The sequence below is a fragment of the Adiantum capillus-veneris genome, chromosome 22, assembly GCF_014529385.1.
Source record: "Adiantum capillus-veneris isolate H3 chromosome 22, ASM1452938v2, whole genome shotgun sequence".
In the NCBI taxonomy this organism is placed as follows: domain Eukaryota; kingdom Viridiplantae; phylum Streptophyta; class Polypodiopsida; order Polypodiales; family Pteridaceae; genus Adiantum; species Adiantum capillus-veneris.
In genome coordinates, this window is record NC_140952.1 from 82457393 (window position 1) to 82471428 (window position 14036).

A 14036-nucleotide genomic window follows, 5' to 3' on the forward strand; every position below is an offset into this window, starting at 1 on the left:
TCACTTTAGAGTTTAAAAAGCACTCTGAAGCACTCTAAAGTACTTTGTGGCACTTTCAAGCACTTTAGTGCACTTTGGAAGCGCTCTCAAATACTGTGAAGCACTTTTTAGCGCTTTCATGCACAGAGAGATGCACTTTTTTGGCGCTTTCAAGAATTTGCAGGCTCTAAGTGATGCACTTTGAAGCACTTTGAGACACTCATAAAGCATTTCAAATCTTTTGCAAGCACCCAAAATTACTAAGTAAAGCATTATGACACACTTTCAAGATGTTCTGGTTGATATACCTGAGGTAAATCGAGGAGATGCACAGGATGCACCACACGTGCCCTCCTGCCAATTCACTTTTGAACGACATCTTTCTTGTTTGGGGAGATGCGGGTTTCCATTGACCATAATTGAAACACAATTTCTTTGATTTCGATTGTTAAGGTAGTGGTCCTATGCTGTTAACATTGACACGTGTCTAAGGGAAGTGACCTCTCCTCCATATGAGTTTGCAACCAAAAGCTGGCTCCCGTGACATTTCTTAGATGAAGGTTTAATTCCTTTGCAACATCATTATTGCTCATTACATTGTCAGCCCCATTGACTCCATTGAGGCATGCCATAACAGTAGCCCGTCTCAAAAATAGCCCATTGTTTGAATTAGGAGTCTTCACATCAGACAATGTAAGAGAATCAGCCTTCGAGAACATTGGATGACTGAGAATTTGTTGTAGAATGCTCCATTGAAGACCTCGAAAATCCCTGTTGTTTGATTACGCTAACACTTACCAACTGCCCTACAGATTTTCTTTGCCTCCTGGTCATCAATGTCACCATCCTCTCGCACTCGTGCCATCCTCTTTTACATGTTTCTTTATTCCCTCTTCTTTGTAGCCTAGTAGTTTTGTAGACTCGGCAGAAGATCCCTTGCGATATGTTGTGTATTAGATAATGGAGGAAGGTATAGGGGTTTGTAATGTTATGAATGAGGATGCAAGAGAGCTACACAAGACAAGCACAAAGCACACAGAGATGGAAAGCTTCTTCTTCTTCTTCTCAGAAAAGAGAGTACAAAATGACTAAGTGATAAAGCTGAAAAGTAGCACATATGTACATGCGGTCACTAAGTGTGAACTCGCTAGAAGCATACTAGGCTGGCACTATAAGTGTAGTCCAGCTGTAGAATCACTGGCAGAGATCCTCCGTGTCGGTCACCTAACGCGCCAGTGAGTAAATGCCGTAAGTGGCGAAGACCCGTAGTGGATGCCAGCTCAAGGTGTAGAGCTTGACATCTCAACACTCCCCCTCGAGCTCTGCATGTCGCAGAGTCCAAGCATAGTCCGGAAACGTCGAAGCTTCTCAGCTCCGACGGCCTTGGTAAAGATATCCGCTATCTGCTCCTCTGTGCTGACGTAGACCAAGTCGATGTCGCCCGCCAACACTCGCTCTCGAACGTAGTGGTAATGGACCTCTATGTGTTTGGTCCTGGCATGGAACACTGGGTTCCTAGCCAACTGCATGCTGCTGAGGTTGTCACAATGGATGAAAATCTGCTGGTCCACCTGCACTCCCAAGTCCTCAAGTAATGTGCGTAGCCAAGCTACCTCGCACGCCGCAACTACTGCACCTCTGTACTCGGCCTCTGTGCTTGATAAAGCAACCGTAGGCTGCTTTTTGCTGCTCCAAGTAACAGCAACACTCCCAAAAGAGAACATGAATCCACTCGTAGATCTCCTATCAACAATCCTACCTACCCAATCTGCATCTGTATACCCATACAATGCTAATGGTGCATCTGCTGCATAGAACAATGCGTAGTCAAGAGTACCTTGCACATACCTAAGTGTGCGTCGTACTCCATCCAAATGTGGCTTCCTCGTAAGCTGCATGAACTGACTCTCCAAGCCTACTGTGTAGCTCAAGTCTGGCCTCATGATAGTCAAGTAGATTAGACTACCCACAATCTTCCTGTACATGTTGACATCCTCAACAACATCACCCTTCTCTGCACTCAGCTTTGCATTCACATTCAAGGGAATAGAAATTGGCTTACAATCAGCCATACCATACTTTGACAACATGTCCAAAGCATACTGTCTCTGTGATAGCCATACACCCTCTTGAGTCCTGATCACCTCAATGCCAAGAAAGTAGCGCAACTCGCCCAAATCTTTCATTTCAAACTCCTGTTTGAGAAGACCCTTCACATGGTCAATCTCCATAGCATTGTCACCAACAATAATAAGGTCATCTACATATATGATAATGACCACAATCCCCACATCACTCTCACGTACATAGAGTGAATGATCAGCATGAGCTCTCCTAAAACCAATACTGACAAGATACTTGGCAATCCTGTCATACCATGCTCTAGAGCCCTACTTCAAACCATACAAAGATTTGAGAAGTCTGCATACATAATTAGGGTAACCTGGATCGACATAACCAGGTGGCTGATCCATATACACTTCCTCTTGCATCTCACCATTCAAGAAGGCATTCTTTACATCCATTTGATGCATAATCCATCCTCTAGATGCAGCCACTGCTATGACAGCTCTCACAGTCGTCATCTTTGCCACTGGAGCAAAGGTCTCCTCATAGTCTATGCCATACGTCTGTGCATAACCCTTTGCGACCGGCCTTGCCTTGTGACGCTCAATGTTACCATCAGCCTTATGCTTGGTTTTATACACCCATTTACAACCAATAGCTTTCTTGCCACTTGGCAATGGCACCAACTCCCATGTGTCGTTTGCTTCCAATGCAGCCATCTCTTCATTCATTGCATCATCCCAATGCACATTTCCAACTGCATCCTCAAAACATGTGGGCTCCACATCGTGTATCACCTTAGCCATGTAGGCTTGGTGATGCGCTAGATACCCATCATAAGTCAATTTCTGAACTGGATTTCTGACTCTATTAGATCTGCGCGGTCCTGGGTCACGTCTTTGCCCTCTAGCATCTTCTTGTACTTTCCTTACACCAGGTGTCCTAACAGCCGGAATTCCAAATTCCTCATCAAGACTTTGTTCAGAACCATCTGAATCCATTGTCTACATGTTTAAAATCCTGATGATGCATCAACCATAAAGGGAGGTTCATCAACCTTTTCCTTTCCTTTTCGTGATACATTCCCTGTACCTGTTGGTGGAGTAACTTGCGTACGTAGTCTACCATTCCATGGTTTCTCAACAGAGCCACGAGAAGAGGACTCTTGTGGTCCACTCAAAACCTATGACTGTGGCCTCACATTTTGTACAACCACATCATCTTTTACATCAGCCCCAATAGTGCCATGTGCATTACTGTACCAGCTGCTCATCTCATCAAAGACTACATCTCTGCTCACTCGTAATTCTCGTGTAGTAGGATTGTAGCACCTGTACCCCTTTTGTTCAAGGGAATATCCCACACGAATACATTTCTCTGCTTTAGGATCCAATTTCCTACGCAACTCATCTGGTACATGCACGTAAGCTATGCAGCCAAACACTTTCAACTGTGCCAAATCAGGCTTTGTACCTATAAACTTTTCCTCAGGTGTTACATCATGCACCGCAGCTGTAGGTGTCCTGTTCATAATGTACACAACTGTATTTATGGCTTCAGCCCAGAAATGATGAGGCATATTCTTCTCATTCATCAATGCACGTGCAACCTCTGCAATGTGCCTGTTTTTCCTTTCTGCGATCCCATTCTGTTGTGGAGTATATCTGCATGTAAACTGCCTGCGTATACCATGCATTCGCAGAAAATCTGAAAAATCATTGGAGAAGTACTCTCCCCCTCCATCTGACCTCAATGTCTTGATTTGCATATCTGTCTCCTTCTCAATCATGACTTTGAAGTCTTGAAAGTGACCAAACACTTCACTTTTGTTACGCATGAAGTAGACCCATACTTTCCTTGTATGGTCATCAATGAAAGAGACATAATACCTGCAACCATGTATACTTGCAGTATCGATTGGACCCCAAACATCTGTGTGCACCATCTCAAGTGGATTTTTACATACATTGCGCTCATGTGGAAATGAGCCCTTTGACTGTTTTCCAAACTGGCATGCTGCACACACTTTATGCCTACCATCCACCTTGAATTTGAGCAAACCTTTTACAATCTGTTTTGATTGCATGCTGTGCAATCTCTGCTCATTGAAATGGCCAATGCGTTTGTGCCAAATGTCAACATCAGCCACAACACCTGTGCCCTGCGCAAATAATGCAGCTTTTACCTCAGGCATGTCTACATTCAGCGTAAACATTCTGCCCACACATTTGCCCTCTGTGATCAGCTTACGGCCATTCTCGAAATCTTCTACATAACAGCCATTTGGATTGAAGCGAACCTGCAAACCCTGCTCAACCATTTGTCCAACAGAAACAAGATTCTTTGTAATGTTTGGGACATGAAGTACATCTGCTAAGTACTTTGATTTTCCACTCTTCGTATTTAGAGGTATGTCCCCTACATGAGCAATGGGGTGAGCTGTGTCATCTCCTGTCTGCACATAGCTTGACACATCTGGTTTGCGCATATCTCTAAACCACTCTCCACGAGACGTCATGTGATTAGAGACACCTGAATCCACATACCAAACATCATCTTGGGTGGAATTCTCTGCAGTCATTGTATTCATTACATGCTGCATAACAAACATGCGCTCGTTTTTGTTGTCATCTGCATCTCTGCTAGTAGATGCATAGTTGCCCTGTTCTCTCTTTCCACTTGCTTTTCCCTTTGGACAATCACGTGACATGTGACCTCTTTCACCACAAGTCCAACATTCTCTGCTATCTAGAGTATGTTGCTGCCTGCTTGATCCTGCACCACGACCTCTTTGACTCCCCCTACCTTGAGACTGGTTTCCCCTGCCACCTGTATTGTTTTGATTTGATTGACCTTCCAGAAATTGGCCCCTACAACCCCTTGGGCCTCGACCACGACCTCTACCTCTACCTCTGTTGGAGTTAGAATAGAAGGCCTGTTCAGAATTATTTCTGCCATGAGAAGAAGATGTGTCAAGGTTCTTCTCCTCAAGAATAAGCATAGAAATCAAATCTTGGAACACGGGGATGTCATCTCTTGTATTCATGGAAGACCTAAAATGTACATACTCATCTCCTAGACCATCCAAGCATGCACGGACAATGTCATCGTCTTCCACTGAGACTTTAATAGATCCAAGAGCCTCAATGATACTCTTGATCTTCAAGGCATAATCATTGATTGAGAGGTTGTCCCTCTTAACCTGATTTAGCTCCGACTTTAGTTGAAGCTTCCTGGCCTTGGTGTTCACCTCGAACACTCTGCCTAAGTTTCTCCATGCAATGGCAGGGGTTTCAGCATCCTGTAGATAGCCCATCATGCCATTTGTGATGCTCATAGAAAGCCAATACATCACTTTGCTCTGGCCTTGTTGCCAGTACCTCAAAGCTTTCCTTTGTTCTGCTGTAGCATTTGCCTCGGGAATCTCTGGTTCCTTTTCATTGTCTCCTTCTACATAGTCCCAATAACCTTTTCCTTTTAGGAAATTTGTTATTCTGAACTTCCATGCAGGGTAGTTATTTTTCTCAAGCTTCTCAGTAACAATCTGACTGAAACCGTCAGACATCTTGAAGCACTAAGACAAAATAGCTGCAATCTGCAAAAACTTGCAAATCTGCTGAACCTGCTATCGTGGTACCTGTGACGCTTTCTACACTCAACGAGTGTCCACAATCAAGCGTACATACAACCACTGTACTTGTACAGTAAATCTATGTATACTGCACTTTGGAGACCTGTTCAGAAACTTGTGCGGGGAGTTGAGGCATCTGGTCGTGGATTGCAAACGAAGGGATTGTGATGCTCTTGCTCTCTTAGCCTCTCTTGCCTGCACCAGGCTCTGATACCATGTTAAGAATGAGGATGCAAGAGAGCTACACAAGACAAGCACAAAGCACACAGAGATGGAAAGCTTCTTCTTCTTCTTCTCAGAAAAGAGAGTACAAAATGACTAAGTGCTAAAGCTGAAAAGTAGCACATATGTACATGCGGTCACTAAGTGTGAACTCGCTAGAAGCGTACTAGGCTGGCACTATAAGTGTAGTCCAGCTGTAGAATCATTGGCAGAGATCCTCCGTGTCAGTCACCTAACGCGCCAGTGAGTAAATGCCGTAAGCAGCCAAGACCCGTAGTGGATGCCAGCTCAAGGTGTAGAGCTCGACATCTCAACATGTAATGCCATTATGAGTATTATGTGATTCCATGTGGAATGTGCAAGGATGCTATTGACACGACAATGAAGACAATCAAAACAATACCATAGTACTCATAGAGAGAGAGAGAGAGAGAGAGAGAGAGGTTTCATTGAAGGTGAATATGGCTGGCAATGAAGAGCTGGTTGACATGGCTTTGTGATGCATTCGCAAGCACCTGCAGCGGCTATGGAGGACTGAGAGAGAGAGAGAGAGAGAGAGAGAGAGAGAGAGAGAGAGAGAGAGAGAGAGAGAGAGAGAGAGAGAGAGAGAGAGAGAGAGAGCACTAAGCCCACAAGACTGCAGACACTCACGAGCTCGACAACGGAGACTATGGAGAGAGAGAGAGAGAGAGAGAGAGAGAGAGAGAGAGAGAGAGAGAGAGAGAGAAGAGAGAGAGAGAGAGAGAGAGAGAGAGAGAGGGGGGGGGGGGGGGGGGGGGGGGGGGGGGGGGGGAGAGAGAGAATGGGCACAAGAGGTGGAGGGACCCATTGAGGCAGCGCTGCATAGAGCCTAGAGGAGTGGTAGCGCGAGGGAATTTAAATGCGTAGGCAGTTTTCTACTTTAAGGTTTAGTATTAAAGTGAAATGGAATTTTCAGCCCCGCCTAAATTCCAACCTCTAAGCCAAAAAGATTTTATCTTTTCTTTATATGAAATGAAAATGAATAACCCACCACCCATTTCATCTCCTTCCAAAGGAGTGTCCAAGACACTCCATTTTGGTACCACCTAAACATGCTATCACCCCTGGCTCCATTTCTCGTGTAGCTCCCTATAAAGTCTTTCAGTTTTTGCTGCAATTGTGGTAGCCCTTGCATTGGTCTCTGCATGTTTTTCATAGTCAAATGTGTTGGCATCAACACGTCAAAGCCCAAGCCATAATCCATGCCATCATCCAACCCTAACCCAGAAGGGCCTAGGAAATGTGCCAACCATGGTGAGAGTTCTTTCAAGTAAGTGGAGATGGTGAAAACTGGCTCAAGGTCTTCCTTCTCTTCAATATCTGCCTTCTCTTCCACCCCTTCCTTATCTTCATTCTCTTCCACCTCTTCCTTATCATGGGATTTTGTCTTCTCCTTCTTGCTCAGAGGAAATGAGGAGGAGGAGCCATAATCCTTACCCATATCTCTTGACCAATCGCTCACAGTAAGAGGAAGAGGAGAAAGGGTGACAAACCAAAACCGGGTTGGCCTATTTATAGTGTTGTGAAGGCATACAATATTGATGACATGGACATCAAATGAAAAATAAAAAAACAAATAAGATATAAAACAAAACATATGAGCAATAAATCAAACAAGATAAGACATCTGAACCAAAATATCATTTTCTAATGATATGGAAATGTACAAAATGTTAGTCTGTTACAAGAAGAGTCAAGTAGCATTTGTACAAAATGCCAATTTGATACAATTTGCATAGGCTTTAGCTTAGAAGAAGATGTATTATTCCTTCTGGCACTTGTTGGCATAAAATTTTCTTCTCAATCCTCCTTGGGACCTGAAATCCATATTGAAAAATAGGAAAACTAAGAATAGGTCACACAAAAATCTCTCCATCAGAAAAGAAACTATATCCTACATACCTTCTTTCCAGCTATCTGAAAAGAAAAAGTTGAAGATAAATCTATCTCCTCATTGTGTAAGTCCGGTCTCACTTGGTACAATGAGCTATTGGTTCTTATTTTCAATGTTTCCAAGTGTTCATTGTGCATCCGTATATCAATGTCCTAAATGGGTTTCTCATTGAAATCATTCATGTTTTGATCTAAAGGAACCAAGTCCCCCCTCACATGATGCCCTTGACTATAAAAAAAAGAAATAATGAAGTTTTAAATATGGATCATGTAATTAAAGGTGATGGAGCTAGATTGCACTTTGCAAAGAACCCCATCCAGTGTTTTTTGACTCCAACCCTCATGCACAAATTCTAGCACATCTTCATTGTCTAGGCACTTTACTGACATCATTGTTCTAGAGACTTTCACATCAAGCTTTGCAAAGAAATCACAAAGACAAGTGTGGGCATAAACATTAAAAATCTTCTCAGCTTGCTTGTAATGTTGACCTTTAGAAATTTTTGGATGTTATAAAAGATCTTGCACCTATAGCTTTTACTTGTTATTGAGCTTGACAATGGCCACTCTCCACTTTTGAACTAGGTAGTGCAACCTTGATGATAGTGCCCCAATCCTTCATAGATTTTGGTGGGACATAAAAATGATCATAAAGGAATATCCCTTTTTCGGTCAGAGAACTATGTGTTCTCCCTTAGTAAATCTCTTCACCGATGGATCCATTCCAGACATCTAAAATATCTATGATGCACTCCATTGGTTGCCATTCCTCTATGCTTGAGGGGTACATGTGTGTAATGATCATAGTAGAGAACCGCAAACCAAAATTATAACAATCTAGTATATACATTAGAAGAGAACCAACCAGAAACAAGAAGAGAACTGTGAAACACTTACAGTTAGCTCAGTGTAGAGGAAGATTTGAGATTTTGGATTGTAGGTGAAGCTCCTTGTGCATGTAAACATGCTGCACCAAAACCTCTTTCACTGTCTTCTTGGCTCCAACAAGTCGGAAGTCTTACACTCTCCCTTTCCAGCATGACAAGAATGGGTTCTTGGATGTGGCTTTTCTTCTCCTGCTCTGTTGCATTATAATCCAACTACCCTTGATTATAGATATTGGGATCCATTGGTTGTGCTAATCTAATGTGGCATAAGTGGTGATAGATTCAATGGATGTGCTAGGGCATTTTGATTGGGTGGACAACATTTCTTAAGGAGAATAGGATGAAAACAAATGAGGGGGAAGAGAGGACAACATGAAGAGGAGGGAAGGGGAGGTGACACGAAGAGGGGAGGAAAAAGGAGGAAAAGCAAGACCGTGAGAAGATTCAAAAAATCTTTGGGGTTAGTGAAAGAGGATTTTTGAGGTAAAAGTAACATGTACTTGAGAGCTATCTCAGATTGTGGCTCAAAGAAAATTCATTTTAGAAAATCAAATGTAATTTCCAAAAAGAAGATTCGATAAGAGAAGCCCTCCCGTCATTGGCTTAGAGCACTCTCTCTCTCTCTCTCTCTCTCTCTCTCTCTCTCTCTCTCTCTCTAGACGTAAAGGCCAAAATGTGCAACTTCCACTAAGGATGAGTGTATTTTGCTGTAGCTAAAGCTTATGATAGGATCACATGGTTTCTCATTGAAGATGTCATGAAATCGTTGGGATTTAGGCCACGGATGTGTTGGTTGGTCAGCTCTCTTGGTGCTGGTAGCTAGTTCAAGCTCTTGTTCAATAAGAGAATTGTGGGTGCATTTGAAGTCAAAAGATCAATCAAGCAGGGCTACTCACTACCCCCACTAATGTTTGCCATTGGATCTCATCCTTTGGTGACATTGCTCCAAGATAGCACTGCAAGAGGGGAGATCCAAGGGTTGTCTCTACCTAACAACGGCCAAATTATTGCAAAGCTGTTTGTGGATGATTCCATTCTCTTCCTCAAAGCTTGACCGCAAGTGATTAGGAAGGCTCTGAAGATTGTGCAAACATTTTCCATTGCATCACGGTCAAAATGTAGTATTGAAAAATCAAGATTGATTTCGCTATCAAAAACAACTTGTTCAATACATCAATGTGGACTTGGGAGATAATATCAAAAGGGAAGATGTTTTGACACTTGGGGGGGCCTCTGGGAGCGGATATCACTCACAAGCAAAGATTCCTTTGGGTCTTGGATAAGTTAAGGAGCAAGATGCTAATGGTAGTATGCTATTCTTTCTTTCTCGAGTAGAGTAAATGTGATCAATTCATTTATGCAACCATGCATAACTTTCAACGGTCCTCTGCTAAAGGTAGCCAAATACAGCTAGAAAGAGTTCTTGAAACCGGTGAAATGATTCTTATGGAAAAACAACACTAAAGACTCAACACTCTGGAATTGGATAGGATGGGAATCCGTTGCAAGACCTATAGAGCAGTGCGATATTGGGATCCTTAACCCTAGTACTCATACAGAGGCCCAATGTGCAAAGTTTTTGGTACCAATCACGAAGCAAGACTAGTCATGAGCTAATATGAGAAATGCCATGATGGACAATGCCAAATTGTACTCGAAAGGTGGCTAGTGGAAAATAAGGGATTGAGGTGCACGACAAGCTGCTTACCCCTCGGTGGTGTTACTTAAAGTTTGGGGGCACAATGAGTGAGCTAGTTCATAAGTGCAACAAAGCAATAGAGGTCTTAGAATGGGAAGAGATAACTAGGTACTTTCACAACTCTATAACTCACTGGTCCCATGGATTCCTAAGGCAAGAAGCATCCTTTTGAGCCCATTCTAGAGGAAAGTTGCTAGAAAGATCAACAACAAAGAAACACAACAATTGGACCAGTTTTGGGATAGAAGCAACATAAACTAGAAAGGAAGACCAACTGACCTTCTAGTTCCACCTCTGTGGGACTGAAAGACTGTTGGCCAATAGAGATGTTGAATGGCTAGAGAGATGTTGAATGGCTAGAGAGATGTTGCCGGTCAATCTAGGAATACAAATTCAAGTGAAAAGCATAGAGGTGGCCCACGAATAGACATTATCTTAAATCGCAAACCAAGGACATGTACAACACCTCGGTGGTCTCATCAAATTGGTTTTTCCCCCTCAACAAGCAGTGGGGCAAGCAATGGTTGGAATCAAGATGGGTGACAATCCTGAAGAACATCTGGTGCCCACAATGGCCACTTGGGATGAACGTTTTTCTATGGAAGGTTCTATGGGGAGCTTTCCCTACTAGTGTGAAGGTTCTAGCCAGAGGAATCGTTCTAGATAGATACTCACAATGTAGAACAGCATGTGAGGACCTCGTACACTTATTCAAGGAATGCCCGACAATCTGTGGCCTAGCACGGAAGATTTGCAAATGGGTCTCAAAGATTTGGAAGAGAGGGTTCTTCAAAAATGATCTCATTGTGGGTGGGAAGGTGTTCAAGAGTCAAGTGCTTCTAATCAGTACACAAATTGTTATATTTTGCTACTTCAAACAGGTATGGAAGGACAAAAACTATCAGGTCTTCAAGAATGCCTTGGAAACATCTAGGTTCACAAAGATTATACAAGAAATCAAGGAAGCAACTGTTGCCATTGGGAAACGGATGAGCTCAGATGAATGGAACACGACGATTGGTGTCGCATTGTCTACTTAGTAGATGGGTCCTTGCTGGAGTTGAAGTTTGATACTTGTTCAGCCAAGGTTTTCTCTGGGTCCTTAACAGTGTCTTGGCGTGGCTCCCTTATCAGCCGATGTATCTATGGTTGTTGGAAGACGTCATGGATTGGCATGAGCATGACAAAAATCTGTAATTTTTTGGCTATGCTAATATAATTCACTCACCATTGTGAGTTCTACAAAAAAAAAAAAAAAAAAACCTACTCCCGATAACTTTTGCCCCCCCTTAACTTCAACTGCCCTTCATGATTCCTTTACTCTCGTTCTTTGGCCATGCTCACATTAAGTGAGCTATTTTTAAATTAAATAAAGAAAGGCTTACATCAAGCCCATGTACATTAAGTGCTATGGACAATCATCATAGAGTTTGGCTTTACAGGGAGCCACCCATACAATCATAAACAAACTTAATGGAAAATATAATATAACTAAAATTAAGCATGCTTGTATGAAGAAGCTACATGCTTGTATGCAGAAGCCACCAGGTTGACACCATCTTGTCACTCAAAAGAGATCTATCTTTTTGGTTGTGAGACATGGTCTTGAAGTTGGTGAAGAGTTGTGAGATTCTACTACTGTTTGAGGATGTGCTTGCTGGAGAAAGGCCACATCCTAGCGAGACCCTGAGATGAATAATTCGGCAAAATGATTCATTGAATGTGAAGAAACCAAGATTCAAGGGAGCCAAGCCCCTTTCAAATCCTTTACTACCACCGGCATGATCCCCTACTATCACTAGAATTCTAGGCATCGAAAGGACGGATCCTCAACCTTGTGACCTATGATTTCCTCCTATGTGGAGAGATGGGAGGGAAGACCACTCCCAAGTGCCAAAAATAAGAGAGGAGGGCTCGAGAGAGGTGCAGAGAACATGGATGAGACTACCCTACTCCCCCATCCTAAGGAACTTGTAGCCTTGGGGACCACATGCAAAACCAGCTGGTGCAATCTTTCATAGGCCACCCTCAACCTCCCTAATCCATCCCCTCACAGGCAACCCGCATCAGGAACAAAATTTCCCTCCCTCTCTCGCGACTTCCATAATTAAAACACACTTCACACTCATGCAAAATCTAACTCCTATGTCACTCACATATGGTATGCATGGAAGCTATTACAACACATCAATGTAGAGCTTTTAAAAATTTATTTGAACACGTGACAAAAATGATGCTTGCCCCTAATTTAGCACACACTCCAAGAGAAGGGGGTGTGCACCAATTCAAACACATGAAAATGTGCATTGGATGATGGGATTGGAGGAAGTTGTTTCTCGTTGATTGTAAACATGGATGAATAATCGCATTTCCAAAGGGGTCCAAAACTTCTTCAATTCCGTTCGCATCTTTTTCCCACTACCCAATTTGGAGCTAGGCTAATTCTTTCGAGTCTAGCAATCTTGAGCGCCTTCAACACAACATAAATGACACCAGTCATTTATGAGAGTGAGGGGGCTATTTGAGTTTACTCTTTTGCCTTGCGTTTACTTTTGCATGCTTGAATTCAACATAAATGGGGCCTCCATGGGAGGGGGTAGGTGTGTTTTTCCAGTTACCCCCTCCCTTCAAATAACTTTTTGTTTTGTTTTGTTTTAAGAGTGGGGTAGGACACTCCCGGTCACTAAAATATAAGGGTGCAACACCAGGACTTCTCGGAAGGTCACCCATCCTAGTATTGTTCTAGCTCAAGCACACTTAACTGCAGAGTTATGATGGGATCTGATGTATTAGCGTTGGTATGACTGCAACCCTCTCCTCAAATAACTCAAACATATAAAGTTAGAATTACCCCTTTCTTCCTTGTGTGTGTTCGTGAAAAAAATTCAATCAAATCAATCCCATCATGCTGTTAACCCTCACGGCTCACGGACACCCTATCACCTACGAGACGGACGTTGTAACCTACGGCGGACATTGTATTATTTATTTGGTAGAGTCAGGTACCGGGCTTGTCGGTCCAATAGGAAAAGGGTAAGAGTGATCGCCGATGAGAGGCGCACTCTAACTGGTACATTCAAGGGATTAGTTGGCTAAGCATGGGCGCCCATGTGTGAATGGGACGATCTCATATAAAAGTCAACCAAACCTAAAATTCACTCATTCTCTCATTTGTGCAATAGAAGAGTGCTCTTGCTCCATCTCCATCTCCATCTTCTTCTTCTTCACCTCCTTGTGTGTGTGTGTGTGTGTGTGTGTGTGTGTGTGTGTGTGTGTGTGTGTGTGTGTGTGTGTGTGTGAGAGAGAGAGAGAGAGAGAGAGTGCGATGGAGCATTGCGGCGGCACGACGGCGGTGAGGTGGTTGAGTTCGGCGTAGCGGCGTCTCCTTCTTCTTCGCGGCGAGGAATCCTCCACGAAGCAAGCGTAGAGCGGTGAGTGACACACCATCGCCTTCTTTGAGCTTACTAGTTTAGGCTTGTTGCGTGCTTGGAGCCATTTGTGGCTCGCACACGGTGTATCGGCAAGTTCCTTGCATTGACACGTGTGACATAGTCGCACATTTTTGGCGCCGTTGCCGGGGAAAGCCGTGCATTAAGCTCGAGTAGCACTCTGTGCTTCTCCGTGGTGCAATTTCACT